Source organism: Saccopteryx leptura, chromosome X (genome assembly GCF_036850995.1).
Source record: "Saccopteryx leptura isolate mSacLep1 chromosome X, mSacLep1_pri_phased_curated, whole genome shotgun sequence".
Lineage (NCBI taxonomy): Eukaryota > Metazoa > Chordata > Mammalia > Chiroptera > Emballonuridae > Saccopteryx > Saccopteryx leptura.
This window is the reverse complement of record NC_089516.1, coordinates 100,128,756-100,146,205: the sequence shown is the minus strand read 5'-3', so window position 1 is coordinate 100,146,205 and position 17,450 is coordinate 100,128,756. Positions and strand designations below refer to the sequence as shown.

The 17,450-nt window shown below is 36.9% G+C and overlaps 1 protein-coding gene, 1 non-coding gene and 1 pseudogene across 2 annotated transcripts in view; 2 read left to right on the top strand and 1 right to left on the bottom strand.

Annotated features, from left to right (window-relative positions):
- ACSL4 (acyl-CoA synthetase long chain family member 4) overlaps positions 1-17,450 on the top strand; it is a 237,783-nt gene that overhangs the window by 31,423 nt on the left and 188,910 nt on the right. The gene's annotated exons all lie outside the window — the stretch shown is intronic.
- LOC136386575 (U6 spliceosomal RNA) lies at positions 5,562-5,668 on the bottom strand. The gene has a single exon (XR_010747945.1). It is a non-coding gene; the product is annotated as a U6 spliceosomal RNA (small nuclear RNA).
- The window catches only part of LOC136385989 (HUWE1-associated protein modifying stress responses 1 pseudogene), a 42,397-nt pseudogene continuing 35,148 nt past the window's right edge, over positions 10,202-17,450 (top strand).

Sequence of the window (17,450 nt, the reverse complement as noted above, 5' to 3'; positions counted from 1 at the left end):
GAAATGTTCTGTCAGAGTTGCTTCTCAAGCTCTCTTCTTTTAGTCTTAGGTGGAGAAATTGCTGCAGAGAGTCTACTTGGTTTGGTAACAGAACATCCTTATCAATGAAGGGATTCTGCGCAGTTCAGTGTTTCGTTCTCCTTCACTGATTTCTGATTCTTTGCAAGTTGAAAGTCCAGGTCTAGTCTGAGGCTCTCATTCCATTAGCCAGTATAGCTCAATCTTCATGCATTCTAGATAAATAAAACTAAAGAAACAGTTCCTATTTCTCAAATTCATAAACGTTCCAGTCCCACTGCAAATGCCAGTTCTTTTTAAGCTTTCTACTGTACTATATATAGGCAAAATAATCTTGGAACGGGCTAATTATTTACATAATATCCTTTCTCTCTGAGCAAACATTTTTTTGTTTACCTATTGACCAAAAAGAAAATATAAGAATAAATCAAGCAGAAATCAAACTCTCTTTCTGTAGCTATGACTGTCATAGAGAGCTCAATGTGGCTCCCTCTGTTTTTCCTTGATAAGAAAGTGAAATCATATGACAGAGCAAAATGAGGTCTGGCATTGACCTAGTAGGGTTAGAAATAAAAAACTTGTTTTTTATCTGGAATATGTTTTTATCTAGAACAAGAGCAGTGCCAGTCCCTATGAGAATGTGGTGTTCCCAGTGGAAATGGATGACAGCCCTCTCGCCCTTCTCTTTGCTGCTACAAAGGGCCTAGAACTATTTTGGCACAGGCGATATTCACACATAATTCCCTTCCAGTGCTCCCAATGTAAGGTTGTAGAAGAGGAATCACACAGCAAAAATTACACACAAGCATTATCTAGTGTGGTTTTTACTGTTTAAATATTTTCTCTGATGCAATGGTTGTCTTTTCCACTGGTTGGTAAATAGGTTAAACTACTTGCAGTGCTAAGCAGAGATTATCACTAGATGAAAGGTAGCTGTGGCTACCAACATGTCGCAAAAGGTGAAATTTACCTTGTCCAACACAGAAGAGTCCGAGGTCAGGAACCCACACTGAATGTGTGCTTGTAGCTCTGTGGTGTACATTAAGCAAGCATACAGAGCCAGGTCTCAGTCTATACCTCTATACCTCTACTGCCTCCATTCGTACATCCATTTTTCTTTTTTGAAATTTTTTTATTGATTTTAATTTATTGTGTTTACATAGATTCTAGTGTTGCCCCGAGTGTATCCCCCTTCCCCGTATTCCCCTCAACATCTCCCTTGCCCCCTCCCAACAACTCCCTCCCCCCTTCCCTTCAGATTTATCCCATCCTATCTACCCTTTCCCTCTGTTCTCTTTTCCTCTGGTTCTTTTGATCCCTACTCTGTCTGAATTCCGTTCCTCAGTTCCCATTGTTCATTGGATTCCTCAAATGAGTGAGGTCATATAATATTTTTCTTTTTCTGCCTATTTTATTTCACATAATAGTTTCCAGGTCCATCCATGTTGTCGCAAAAGGTAAGATTTCCTTCTTTTTCATGACCCCATAGTATTCCATTGTATATATGTACCACTACTTTTTAATACACTCGTCCACTGACGAACACTTGGGCTGTTTCCAGATCTTCGCTATTGTGAACAATGCTGCCATAAATGTGGGGGTGTATTTCTTCTTTTGAATCAGTGGTATGGTGTTCTTGGGATATATTCCTAAATGTGGGATGGCTGGGTCAAAAGGCAGTTCCATTTTAAATTTTTTGAGGAATCTCCATACTGTTTTCCACAGTGAATGCAACAGTCTGCATTCCCACCAGCAGTGCAGGAGGGTTCCCTTTCTCCACATTCGCCAGCACTTACTGTGTTCTTTTGCTGATGAGCACCATTCTGACTGGTGTGAGGTGATATCTCATTGTGGTTTTAATTTGCATTTCTCTAATAATTAATGATGTTGAGGATTTTTTCATATGCCTATTAGCCATCTGTATGTCCTCTTTGGACAAGTGTCTATTCAGTTCTTTTGCCCATTTTTTGATTGCATTGTTTGTCTTCCTGGTGCTGAGTTTTACAAGTTTATTATAAATTTTGGTTATTAACCCCTTATCAGATGTATTGTCAAATATGTTCTCCCATTGTGTGGTTTGCCTTTTTATTCTGTTCTTGTCTTTAGCTGGGCAAAAGCTTTTTAGTTTGATATAGTCCCATTTGTTTATCCTGTCTTTTATTTCACTTGCCCGTGGAGATAAATCAGCAAATATATTGCTGCAAGAGATGTCAGAGAGCTTACTGTCTATGTTTCTTTCTAAGATGCTTATGGTTTCACAGCTTACATTTAAGTCTTTTAATATTTTGAGTTTCTCTTTGTGAAGGGTGTAAGTTGGTGGTCTAGTTTCATTTTTTTGCAGGTAGCTGTCCAATTTTCCCAACACCATTTGTTGAAGAGGCTGTCTTCACTCCTTTGTATGCTCTTACCTCCTATGTCAAATATCAGTTGTCCATAAAAGTGTGGGTTTATTTCTGGGTTCTCCATTTTGTTCCATTGATCTATATGCCTGTTCTTATGCCAGTACAGGCGGTTTTGAATACAATGGCCTTGTAGTATAACTTGATATTCGGAAGTGTGATACCTCCCACTTTATTATTCCTTTTCAAGATTGCTGAGGCTATTCGTGTTCTCTTTTGGTTCCATATAAATTTTTGGAATATGTGTTCTATATCTTTGAAGTAAGTCATTGGTATTTTAATCAGTATTGCATTGAATTTATAAATTGCTTTGGATAATACAGAGATTTTAATGATGTTTATTCTTCCTAACCATGTTTGTATCTTTTTTGATTTCTTTTATCAATGTTTTATAATTTTCCGAGTAAAAGCCTTTAATCTCCCTGGTTAAATTTATTCCTAGGTACTTTATTTTCTTGGTTGCAATGATGAAGGGGATTACTCTCCTTATTTCTTTTTCTGACAGTTCATTGTTAGTGTATAAAATGCCTCTGATTTCTGAGTATTAATTTTATATCCTGCCACCTTGCTGAATTCATTTATCAGGTCCAGTTGTTTTTTTACTGAGACTTTAGGGTTTTCTTCATATAATATCATATCATCTAGAAATAATGATAGTTTTACTTCTTCTTTTCCAATTTGGATGCCTTTTATTTCTTTTTCTTGTCTGATTGCTGTGGTTAGGACTTCCAGAACTATGTTGAATAAGAGTGGTGAAAGGGGGCACCACTGCCTTGTTTCTGATCTTAAGGGGATTGCTTTTAATTTTTGCCCATTGAGTATGATGTTGGCTGTGGGTTTGTCTTAGATGGCCTTTATCATGTTGAAGTATGTTCCCTGTATTTCCACTTTTCTGAGAGTTTTGATCATGAATGGGTGCTGGATTTTATTAAATGCTTTTTCTGCATCTATTGAAATTATCAGGTGGTTTTTCTCCTTCCGTTTGTTTATGTGATGAATCACATTGATTGATTGGCGAATATTGTACCAGCCTTGCCTCCCCAGAAAAAATCCCACTTGATCATAGTGTATGATTTTTTTTCCATATATTGCTGGATCCGGTTTGCTAATATTTTGTTGAGGATTTTAGCATCTAAATTCATCAGGGATATTGGCCTATAATTTTCTTTCTTTGTGTTGTCTTTGCCTGGTTTTGGAGTCAGAATTATACTCGCCTCATAAAAGGAGCTTGGAAGTCTTCCTTCCTCTTGAATTTTTTGAAATAGCTTGAGAAGGATAGGAGTTAGTTCTTCTTTGAATATTTGGTAGAATTTACTTGTGAAGCCATCAGGCTCAGGACTTTTCTTTGTTGGGAGTTTTTTGATAACTGTTTCAATCTCATTTATTGTAATTGGTCTGTTTAGGTTTTCTGATTCTTCCAGATTAATTTTTGGAAGATTATATGTTTCAAGGAATTTGTCCATTTCATCTAGGTTGTCTAGTTTTTTGGCATAGAGGTCTTCATAGAATTTTCTTATGATCTTTTATATTTCTCTTGTGTCAGTTGTTATTTCTCCATTCTCATTTCTAATTTTATTTATTTGAGTTCTCTCTCTTTTTCTTGATAGGTCTGGTTAAAGGTTCATCGATCTTGTTTACTTTTACAAAGAACCAGCTCTTGGTTTCATTGATCCTGTGTATTGTTTCTTTAGCCTCTATGTCATTTATTTCTGCTCTTATCTTTACTATTTCCTTCCTTCTACTACCCCTGGGCTTTACTAGCTGTTCTTTTTCTAGTTCTTTTAGATGTAAGGTTAAGTTGTTTATTTGAGTTTTTTCTAGCTTCTTAAGGTATGCCTGTAATACCATGAACTTCCCTCTCAGTACTGCTTTTGCTGTTTCCCATAAATTTTGATTTGTTTCCTTATTATCATTCATTTCTAGAAATTTTTTTTATTTCTTCTTTGATCTCATTGTTAACCCATTCATTATTTAATAACATGCTATTTAGTTTCTAAGTGTTTGAGTATTTTTCAGTTTTTCTGTTATGGTTGATTTCTAGTTTCATGCCATTGTGATCAGAGAAAATGCTTGATATGATTTCAATTTTCTTAAATTTGTTGAGACCACTTTTGTGCCTTAACATGTGGTCTATCCTAGAGAATGTACCATGAGCACTTGAAAAGTATGTATATTCTGCTGCTTTAGAGTGAAAGGTTCTGAAGATATCTATTGAATCCAGTTGATCTAGTGTGTCCTTTAAGTCTGCTGTTTCTTTGTTAATTTTCTTTCTTGAGGATCTATCTAGTGACATTAGTTGGGTATTGAAATCCCCTACTATAATAATATTGCTGTAGATCTTGCCCTTTATATCCATCAAAGTCTACTTTAAATATTTAGGTGCTCCTATATTAGGTGCGTAGATATTTATAATGGTTATATCTTCCTGTTGGATTATTCCCTGTATCATCATGTAGTGACCTTCTTTATCTCTTACTATAGCCTTTGTTTTAAAGTCCATTTTGTCTGATATAAGTATTGCTACCCCAGCTTTTTTTTTCATTTCTATTTGCATGAAATATATTTTTTCCATACTTTTACCTTCATTCTATGTGCATCTTTTAGTTTGAGGTATTTCTCTTGTAGACAGCATATGTATGGGTCCTGTTTTCTTATCCTTGTAGCTATCCTATGTCTTTTGATTGGATCATTTAATCCATTTACATTTAAGGTTATTATTGATATGTAGTTGTTTATTGACATTTTATTCTTTAAAGCTATATTCCTCTTTTACTATATTCTTTTTCCCCTTTGTTCTGTTTACAACAGGCCCCTTAACATTTTTGTAGCCTTGGTTTGGTTGTAATGAATTCCTTGAGTTTTTTTTGTCTAGGAAGCTTTTTATTTCTCCTTTAATTTTAAACAATAGCCTTGCTGAATAAAGTAGTCTTGGTTGTAGGCTCTTGTTCTGCATTACTTTGAATATTTCTTGCCATTCCCTTCTCATGTGTTTCTGTTGAGAAATCAGATGTCATTCTTATGGGGTCTCCTTTGTAGGTGATAGCCTTTTGTTCTCTAGCAATTATGAGTATTTTCTCTTTATCTCTTAGCTTTGGTATTTTAATTATGATGTGTCTTGGTGTAGATTTCTTTGGGTTTCTCTTTAAAAATATGGAATGCTTCATGAATTTGAGTGTCATCCTTGCGCAGGGGCCATGCTAATCTTCTCTGTATCGTTCCTATTTTAGTATATGTGCTGCCAAAGTGAGCACTCTAACTATGTCTTTTTATAGGTAAGATGTCCTGTCTTATGAACCTCATGTGGAGGATGACTGGCTATGTCAGCCTCTTTAGATTTCCCACTGGCATATTGACCCTTTTGTTCATACAGATTTATTCACTCATTCAAAAATATTTACTGACACTGCTATGTGCCAAGCATGAGGCTAGGTACAAGCGAGTACTATATATACTTAGGTTTCAGGTAACTTAATTACAATCAAATTCCATTTTGGTTTCTCTGAGTTGACTACTTTGATTGAAGTTTTATGTGTTTTCAAACCTCAATTCACACATTTACTGGCAATGTCTTGGTTGGCTTTCACAGAATAGAATAATTTCCAATGCCAATATCATCCTTCTGCATTGTACTATCACTGCTTCTTTTTCAATTTCTTATTTAAGAGGTAAAAATTATTTGATGATCATTTATTTGTGTGTTACATAAACTTTTAATTTTCATGTGCTAAGTCATAAGAATTGTCTGGTGTCTCTCCTCTGATGGGCAGGAACCAATCACAGGCTTAGCAGGCAGGGTCCTGTGAGGGGTGAATATTTTAAATCATGTCCTAAGGGGGTTGGGGCCAAGAAAAACATCAATATCCTTTAGTATTTTTTCATTCCAAGTATAAATAAAAACGATGTAAATAGGCAATTTATAGTCAGTATAAGCTTAAATGTTCAACAGTAGAGGCAACTTAATGCATTACTTAATCCAAAGTGCAAACTTTTTTTGCAAAACACCATCAAGAGACACTTCCCCTGGGTTGCATTTTCCTTTTCTGGATCTTACTGGAGAACCTTGGTACCTTCAGTCTCACAACTCTTAACCCAACACTAGAATTTGCCTTCTTGGTAGAGCAATGGACACCCCTAAATTAAGTCTTGTTGCCTACTAATTGACCTGATATGGGTCATTTGTCCATCACTGAAACAATTGTGGATGGAGTGTCCAAATAGTGGGTCTCATCAAAATCCAGAGAGAAGATGGAAAGTAAGAATGACGTACCATACACCATCAGAGACAATTGAGAAGACACGGAAGGTGAAGAATGTGGCATAAGGAAGTAAAAAAAAAAAAATCCTAAAGCATTTCCTCAGTAGAAATTTAATCATGCATATTGACATTTAAAAATATGTTTATTGATATGTAATACTATAACATAAAATTCACCCTTTAAAATGGTTTTTAGTGTGTTCGCAGAGTTGTGCGCTGATCACTACTTAATACCAGAACATATTCATCTCCCCCAAAAGAAACCCCATATCTATTAACAGTCACTCCCCTCACCCCAGCTTCTGGCAACCACTAATCTCTTTTCTATTTCTATATATTTGCTTATTCTCAACATTTAATATAAATGAAATCATATAATCACATATAATCATATAATATGTGACATTTTATATCTGGTTTCTTTCACATAAAAAAAAACTGTTTGCATGGTTCACCCACATTGTAATATGGATCAGTACTTCATTTCTTTTCATGATGAATTAATATTCTATTATATATCACATCTTCTTTATCTATTTATCAGGTGATAGACATGTAGGTTATTTCAACTTTTGGCTATTATCAATAATGCTGTTATAAATATATGTGTACAGGTTTTGGGTTGGCTTATGTTTTCAATTCTGTTGGTTTATATTTGGCATGGAATGTCTGGATTATACATAACTTTACGCTCAACTATTTGAGTAACTGCTAGGATGTTTTCCACAGTAGCTGCATCATTTTACATTTCTACTAGCAATGCAAAAGGGTATCAATTTATACATATTTTTGCCAACATTTGTTACTATCTTTTTGATTCATGACATTTTCATGAGTGTAAATTTAGGTATTTTATTGTACATTTTATTTGTATTTATTTAATGACCAATGATGTTAAACACATTTTCATGTGTTCATTGGCCATTTCCATGCTTTTTTTTTTTTCAAAAAAAATTAAGGGGGGCTTTACAAATATTTTAAAATCACATTTAAATTTTTTTTTCAATTTGAACTTTCATTCAATATTATTTGTATTAATTTTGGGTGTACAACATTGTGCTTAGAAAATCATAGACTAGGCCCTAGCTGGATGGCTCAGTAGTAGAATATTGGCCCGGCATGTGGAAGTCCTGGGCTTGATTCCCAGTCAAGGCACACAGAAGTCACCATCTCCTTCTCCATTCCTCCCTTTCTTCTCTCTTTTTTTCTCCTTGGCATTGAGAATGACCCCCTGACATCACCATAAGAGCTAAAATAGCTCAGTTGCTGAACAATGGAGCAACGGCCCCAGGAGGTAGAGCATCACCCCATAGTGGTCTTACCAGTGGACCCAGGTGGGGCACATGCGGGAGTCTGTCTGTCTGCCTCCCTGCCTCTCATTTAATAATAAAAAAGGAACAAAAAAGAAAACTATACACTTTACAAAGTCTCCACATATTTCCCATACCCACTGTGCACCATGCATAGTTATTAAAATATTATAACTTTGCCCTGGCCAAATAGATGGGTTGACTGAAGGATCATCCCAGAGTGCAAAGGTTGCCAGTTCAGTTCTCTGGTCATGGCACATACAGGAGCAACTTTAAGTTCCTGTTTCTCTCTCAAAAAAAATATTGCCCTGGCTGGTTGGCTCAGTGGTAGTGCATAAGCCTGGTGTGTGGATGTCCTAGGTTCAATTCCCAGTCAGGTCACACAGGAGAAGTGACCATCTGCTTCTCCCTCATCCTCCTCCCTTTTCTCTCTCTCTCTTCCCCTCTCACAGCCATGGCTCCATTGGTTTGAGCCCATCAGCCTGGGGTGCTGAGGGTGGCTCCCTGGAGCCTTTGCCTCAGGCATTGAAAACAGCTTGGTTGCAAGTATGACCCCAGATGGGCAGAGCATAACCCCAGACAGGGGTTGCCAGGTGGATCCCGGTAAAGGTGCATGCGGGAGTCTATCTCCCCTCCTCTCACTTGGAATACAAGAAAAAAAATTATTGACTTTATTCCCTATGCTACACTTTACATCCCCATGACTATTTTCTAAGCACCAATATGTAGTTAATCCCTTCAACTTTTTTACACAGTCTCCCAAATGTCATTCCTTTCTGGTAACCATCAGTCTGTTTTCTGTAACTATAGGTCTGTTTCTGTTTTGTTTGTTCATTTATATTGTTCTTTAGATTCCATATATAAGTAAAAATCATGTGGTATTTGTCTTTCTCGGACTGACTTAATTCATTTAGCACAATACCATCCAGGTATGCCCATGTTGTCACAAATGGTAAGATTTTGTTCATTTATTTATTAACTTACATTTACAGTGTTTATTGAAAACAATCCACATATAAATAGACCTGTGTAATTGTAACCTATGTGGGTCAAGGGTCAGCAATATTTAGCTGTAATTTTTTAATTTAAACCATTTTTAATTTTTTAATTACAGTTGACATATAATATTATATTAGTTTCAGGTATACAATGTAATGTTTAGATAGTATGTGACTTACTAAGTGATCAACTGGGTAAATCTCATATCCATCTGATGCTGTATATAATAATTACAATATTATTATTATTATTATTAGTAGTAGTAGTAGTAGTAGTAGAGAAAGACAGAGAGAGGAAGGAACAGAGAGAGAAGAAATCATTCATTTGTTTTTCCACTTAGCTATACATCCACTAGTTGTTTCCCATATGTGCTCTGACTGAAGAGCAAACCCACAACCTTGGTGTTTCAGGACAATGTTTTAAACCAACTGAGCTAACCAGCCAGGGCCAATAATTACAATATTATTGACTATATTCTCTATGCTGTATTATACATCCCCATGACTATTTTGTGACAATCTATTTGTACTTCTTATTCCCTCCACTTTTTTCACTCATTCTCCCAACCTCAATCCCATCTGGCAATCATCAAAATGCTCTCAGTATTTAAGAGTCTATTTCTGATCAGCTTGTTCATTTATTTTGTATTTTAGATTCAATTGTTAATAGATATGTATCTATTGCCAATTTGTTTCTATTTAGTGAGTTAAAAATATAATTTAGATGTAGTGCAATAACCCATTGCATGGCCTTGGATGGGAACACAGCCAACAAAAAAAGAATGTTTTGCCAAGAGAATTATTTTGTGACTTGAAGGCAAGTCACTGAAATAGGTCTATGTGACTGAAGGCAGTTGCTGGGCTTTTTTCTCAGTAAAATGTTCTCATAAGATTTCTCTTCCTTTCAAGGTTATCCCTTGAGATAGAGATGAATGTTGTGGGAACCATAGAAGCAATAGCAATTAATGCCTTTTGATATTATATTATTATTAAACTATTATGCAGGTGTACTCCATGTATCTTTAAGTAAAAGTTATGCTTGATGTTATGCCAATTTCTCAGTAAACAAACTTTTTGAAGTCTTGTGAATAAAAGTAGGACACAGCATGAACTCGGGGCCGTTTGCCTGAGCTAGCGGTGGTCCTTTGCTAGTCATTAATGATTTCGTCTGCTGATCTCTCTCTCTGCGCCCCCAACTCACAACAACATTTGGCACCGAACATGGGGTTTAAGAAGAGATTAGGAACAGGCAAAACCCCGAAAGGGTAAGTTGGACACACTGTGTATGCAAAACTTTTGGGAAAATGAGCAAAGTCATGGGAAATTCCCATTCATTATTGGACAATTATGTACAGGTTTTAAAATCCCTTTTAAAAGGGTCTGGGTTTCAGATAAAAGACAAGGTTTTGTTACATCTTTTAAATGCTATTTAGAAATGCTGTTATTTGTATACTCCTGAACATTGTAATCAATTGAATTTGAATGTTTGGCAACAAGTAGGAAAATCTTTACACCGTGCTCATCAGCATGAAGATCCGCTTGATGCTGAAATGTGGGCTGCTTATAAACTTATTGCTACAGTCCTTGGCCCTTTCCAATCAGATCGAGATTCTGTTAAAGACTGAGTGAGGTTATTTTATTTTATTTTTTTAATAATTTTATTTTTTTAATGGGGTGACATCAATAAATCAGGATACATATATTCAAAGATAACAAGTCCAGGTTATCTTGTCGTTCAATTATGTTGCATACCCACCACCCAAAGTCAGATTGTCCTATGTCACCTTCTATCTTGTTTTCTTTGTGCCCCTCCCCACCCCCTATCCCTCTCCCATTCCCCCCTCCCCCCCGTAACCACCACACTCTTATCAATGTCTCTTAGTTTCACTATTATGTCCCACCTACGTATGGAATAATACAGTTCCTGTTTTTTTCTGATTTACTTATTTCGCTTCGTATCATGTTATCAAGATCCCACCATTTTGCTGTAAATGTTCCGATGTCATCATTTCTTATGGCTGAGTAGTATTCCATAGTGTATATGTGCCACATCTTCTTTATCTAGTCATCTATTGATGGGCTTTTTGGTTATTTCCATGTCCTGGCCACTGTGAACAATGCTGCAATAAACATGGGGCTGCATGTGTCTTTATGTATCAATGTTTCTGAGTTTTTGGGATATATACCCAGTAGAGGGATTGCTGGGTCATAAGGTAGTTCTATTTTCAGTTTTTTGAGGAACCACCATACTTTCTTCCATAATAGTTGTACTACTTTACATTCCCACCAACAGTGTATGAGGGTTCCTTTTTCTCCACAGCCTCTCCAACATTTGCTATTACCTGACTTGCTAATAACAGAGTGAGGTTATTTTTAATGAGCCTGAAGAATTTGATTCAGCACAGAATGAACAGAATAATGATTTGGACAATACTGTCTCTGCTTCTGAAGTTACTGATAATGTTAATGAAATTCAGCCATCCACAGGCTTTCATACCTCTTTCTTAAAAAATGAGGGAGCCCCTATAGATGATGTTGCCTGTCTAAAACATTTATTAAATAAACTACAATTTACACTGTAACAACAGGAGATTGAAAATCAGTATACTGCTTATCCTGTTCAAAAGCAAGATATATGTGAGCCTATGGCTCCTCCAATTTAAGGTCAAAAATTAATTGGTAGACAGTGGAGGAGTGATGTCAGAGAAATGGTGCCATAAGGAATGATACCAATAAATCTCCCCCAAAATTAAACAAGATCTTCAACCAGAGACAGAAAAATCTACCCTTGGAGCCTCCAGAAGTTCCACACTAAATGTGAAGGTATGATCGAGCGAAAAATTGACTAAATATATAATCAACCCTGAAGGAAATAAGGAGGAAGAAACACTCCGCCTTCCTCACTAACCTAAATAAGGGCTGCTTTCACTGGCAACTGAGAGTATAGGAACTAAGGCGGGCATAGGGTGTGAATAGAACCAGACTGCGGCACAAACATCCGAACCAGGCTGTGGCACAGACGTCTAAGCCAAGGAAAAACTGTGCTTGTGGCAACCCAGTCAACACAAGCTAATGCTCATGCCAAATCCAGACAAAGAAAGGCATTTGGGACAGCCATCTGCCCCGATCTCCTGGTCAGCATGCACAGATAGTGGGTGAGAGATTCCTCCCAGAGCCCCGGGAGGAGGCACCCATGTTACCGGACAGAGGGGCAGAGTCAGAGGCCTTTGTGTGGGCCGAAACCAGAATCTCGGGGTTACCCCTGCACCCCAAAAAGCAGCGCACAATGAGGGAGCGGGAGTGAAATTCCCTACACTCGAACTTTTCCATGCGGTCAGGGCGCCTCACTCAGAGTGAGAGGCAGCTGGCCTGATATCCTGGTCAGTGAGCACGGAGAGTGGGCAAGAGATTCCCCCGGGAGTGGGTGCCCATGTTACTGGACAGAGGGGCAGAGTCAGAGGTATTTGTGTGGGCTGAAGCCCCGCCTGATTATGCTAGGGGCTCTGACTGATTGAGCCTTACCCAGAGCCCTGTGCTGAGTGGGAATACAGTGGGGATTTGCCAGCCCTTTGAACATCTTACTCTCCAGGCAGAGGCAGCAGCAACCCCCATAGCTGGATCATCAGGCTACTAATTCAGGAAGGAAAGACTAGGAGAGAGACTCCAGGAATACGGACTCTCTCATTGGCAGAGACTGCAAATGCTAATGAGCCTTGACTGCCAATGAGACTGAAGCCCAATATATGACATTGCCATAGAGACTTATCAACTGCAAACCTCTACCTAAGCATGCCACAGGGGCAGAACTCGGGGTACAGAGTCACTGACCAGGAAGAGGGAGAGAAAAGAAAAAGCAAGAAGATAACCTCTCAAAATCAAGAATAATCCACAGACTTTATAACTTATCCCATTTTATTATATTTGTTCGTTTGTTTCTCTTGTTTTTGTTTTGTTTTTTGTATTTTTCTGAAGCTGGAAATGGGGAGAGACAGTCAGACAGACTCCTGCATGCGCCTGACCGGGATCCACCTGGCACACCCACCAGGGGTGACGCTCTGCCCATCAGGGGGCGGTGCTCTGCCCCTCCGGGGCATTGCTCTGTCGCGACCAGAGTCACTCTAGTGCCTGGGGCAGAGGCCAAGGAGCCATCCCCAGTGCCCGGGCCATCTTTGCTCCAATGGAGCCTCGCTGCGGGAGGGGAAGAGAGAGACAGAGAGGAAGGAGAGGGGGAGAGGTGGAGAAGCAAATGGGCGCTTCTCCTGTGTGCCCTCGCCGGGCATCGAACCCAGGACTTCTGCACGCCAGGCCGACGCTCTACCACTGAGCCAACTGGCCAGGGCCATTTGTTTCTCTTATCTTCTTGTCCTGATTATTTTCTTCCTCTCCCAATTTGGTTGTTTAATTCTCTGCTGGTCTTACTCTCTCCTCTCCTTGAACTACACTAACCATAAGTGTTACATCTCCCATTATCTTTTCTTTCTTCTTCCTTTCTCTCTATGAGGGTTGCACTCCAAAATCCTTAACTCTCTCTCTCTCTCTCCTTTTATTCTTTTTTCTTATTTTTGTGTTTTCCTCTTTCTTTTTTTTTTCTCCTTCTATATTAATTTTTCCTTTTCTCCTTTACTTTTCCTCTCATTCAATCCTCAATCACGAACAAATTACTTTATCTGGGACTCAAATTTTTCTTTGTGGCACTTTGGGGGGTTTTTACTTCGCTTTTTAAACTCACTAGCTGTGCTCCTAACCCAGGCCCTCCATTTTTATCTAGTTCTTGCTCCACTAAATACAATAGTAATTTTTTAATTTTCCCCCCTTTTTCCTGTTTTCCTCTTATTCCTCTCATCATAGCTCTTAGTCAACCAACTCCTAAAACAAATAATTTTATTCTTGACCAAAATTTTTTCATTTTTGCATTTTGTGGGTCCATACCCCCTTTTTTGCCCCTTTATCATTTCTCCCCAACTCAGGCCCTCCATTATAGGTAGTGGTAGTTTTTGTTCTATTTAGCACAATATAATTCACATTTCACCACAAGATTTTCTCAAAAATGAGGAAAGAGGAGATAAGAGGGAAAAAAAGGGGGAGATAATAATTTCATTCTTTTTTATTTTTATTTTTTTAACTTTTTATTCTTTATTACTTCTCATTAATACTATCAACAAAACCACCTTCAGATGCCACTAAGGAAAAGGAAATCAAATATCATGGATACAAAAGACAGAGGTAGCAGAGATAGATGAGGAAAAATCTATGGAGAAAATATTTAATATATTGGAAACCTTGGACCTAAATGACAGAGAATTTAAAATAGAAATCCTAAAAATACTCAGAGATATACAAGAAAACACAGAAAGACAATTTAGGGAGCTCAGAAAACAATTCAATGAACACAAAGAATATATTACCAAGGAAATTGAAATTATAAAAACAAATCAAACAGAGATGAAAAACTCAATCCACGAGTTGAAAAACAAGGTAACAAGCTTAGCTAATAGAACAGGCCAGATAGAAGGTAGGATTAGTGAAATAGAAGACAAGCAACTTGAGGCACAACAGAGAGAAGAAGAAAGAGACTCAAAAACTTTAAAAAAATGAGATAGCCCTATAGGAATTGTCTGACTCTATCAAAAAGAATAACATAAGAATAATAGGTATATCAGAGGGAGAAGAGAGACAAAATGGAATGGAGAACATATTCAAACAAATAATAGATGAGAACTTCCCAAGCCTATGGAAAGAACTAAAGCCTCAAATTCAAGAAGCAAACAGAACTCCGAGTTTTCTTAATCCCAACAAACCTACTCCAAGGCACATCATAATGAAATTGGGACAAACCAATGGCAAAGAAAAAATTCTCAAGGCATCCCGGGAAAAGAAGAATACAACATATAATGGAAGGCCTATTAGATTATCATCAGATTTTTCAACAGAAACTCTACAATCTAGAAGAGAGTGGACCCCAATATTTAAAGTCCTGAAAGAGAGGAACATTCAGCCATAAATACTATACCCATCAAAGCTATCCTTCAAATATGAAGGAGAAATAAAAACATTCACAGATACAGAAAAGATGAGGGAATTTATCATCAGAAAACCCCCACTCCAGGAATTACTAAAGGGGGTTTTGAAACCAGATAAAAAGAACAAAACAAAACAAAACCACAAGTAAAAGCTCCAGCAAGAACACAATAAAACTAAATTTAAACTGTGACAACAACAAAAAAAAAGGGGGGGGGAGAGGACGGATATTAACAGTAGCAAAGGTCGATGGAGTGCAGAAGTACTCACAAGATAGTGCACTACGAAGAACAGGATAGGAACACTTTTCATTACTTAATGGTAACCACCATTGAAAAAACCATCACAGAAGCACATGATTTAAAAAAGATAGCAACAGAGGAAAGATGTATAGAATACAACAAAACAAAAACAAAAGATAGAAAAATGAAAGAGAAGAATCAAACAAGACACAAAACTAAGAGAAAGCAATCTATAAAGTGGCAATAAGGAACCCACAAGTGTCAATAATTACACTAAATTTAAATGGATTAAACTCATCAATAAAAAGGCACAGAGTAGCAGAATGGATTAAAAAAGAAAATCCAACTGTATGCTGTCTACAAGAAACACATCTAAGCAACAAGGATAAAAACAAATTCAAAGTGAAAGGCTGGAAAACAATACTTCCAGCAAATAACATCCAAAAAAAAAGCAGGCATAGCAATACTCATATCTGATAATGCTGACTGCAAGACAGCAAAAGTACTCAAAGACAAAAATGGTCATTTCATTATGACTAAGGGAACACTAAATCAAGAAGACATAACAATTCTTAAAATAGATGAACCAAACCAAGGAGCACCAAAATATATAAGACAGATACTTATTGACCTCAAAACAAAAACTGACAAAAATACAATCATATTTGGAGACCTCAATACACCGCTGACGGCTCTAGATTGGTCATCCAAACAGAGAATCAACAAAGATATAGTGGCCTTAAACAAAACACTAGAGCACCTGGATATGATAGACATCAACAGGACATTTCATCCCAAAGTGACAGAGTATACATTTTTCTCCAATGTACATGGATCATTCTCAAGAATTGACCATATGTTGGGCCACAAAAACAACATCAGCAAATTCAGAAAAATCGAAGTTGTACCAAGCATATTTTCTGATCATAAAGCCTTGAAACTAGAATTCAACTGCAAAAAAGAGGAAAAAAAACCCCACAAAAATGTGGAAACTAACTAACATACTTTTAAAAAAATGAATGGGTCAAAGAAGAAATAAGCGCAAAGATCAAAAGATATATAAAGACAAATGAAAATGACAATAAGACATATCAGAATCTCTGGGATGCAGCAAAAGCAGTGATAAGAGGGAAGTTAATGTCACTCCAGGCATATATGAACAAACAAGAGAGAGCCCAAGTTAACCACTTAACTTCACACATTAAGGAACTGAAAAAGAAGAACAAAGACAACCCAAAACCAGCTGAAGAAAGGAGATAATAAAAATCAGAGCAGAAATAAATGAATTAGAGAACAGAAAAACGATAGAAAAAATTAATAGAACAAGGAGCTGGTTCTTTGAAAAGATCAACAAAATTGACAAACCCCTGGCAAGACTTACCAAAAAAAAAAGAGAAAGAACTGATATAAACAAAATCCAAAATGAAAGAGGAGAAATCACCACGGACATCATAGACATACAAAGAATTATTGTAGAATACTATGAAAAACTTTATGCCATTAAATTCAACAATCTAGAAGAAATGGATATATTCCTAGAACAACACAACCTTCCTAGACTGAGTCAAGAAGAAGCAGAAAGCCTAAACAGACCAATTAACAGGGAAGAAATAGAAAAAAAAAACTATTAAAAACCTTCCCAAAAATAAAAGTCCAGGCCCAGACGGTTATACTAGCGAATTCTATCAAACATTCAAAGAAGACTTGGTTCCTATTCTACTCAAAGTCTTCCAAAAAATTGAAGAAGAAGCTATACTTCCAAACACATTTTACGAGGCCAATATAACCCTCATACTGAAACCAGGCAAGGACAGCACAAAAAAAGAAAACTATAGACCAATATCTCTAATGAATATAGATGCTAAAATACTAAACAAAATATTAGCAAATTGAATACAACAACATATTAAAAAAATAATACATCATGATCAAGTGGGATTCATCCCAGAATCTCAAGGATGGTTCAACATACATAAAACGGTTAACGTAATACACCATATCAACAAAACAAAGAAAAAAACCACATGATCTTATCAATAGATGCAGAAAAGGCATTCGATAAAATACAACACAATTTTATGCTTAAGACTCTCAACAAAATGGGTATAGAAGGAAAATATCTCAACATGATAAAGGCCATATATGATAAACCATCAGCCAACATCATATTAAATGGCACAAAACTGAAAACTTTCCCCCTTAAGTCAGGA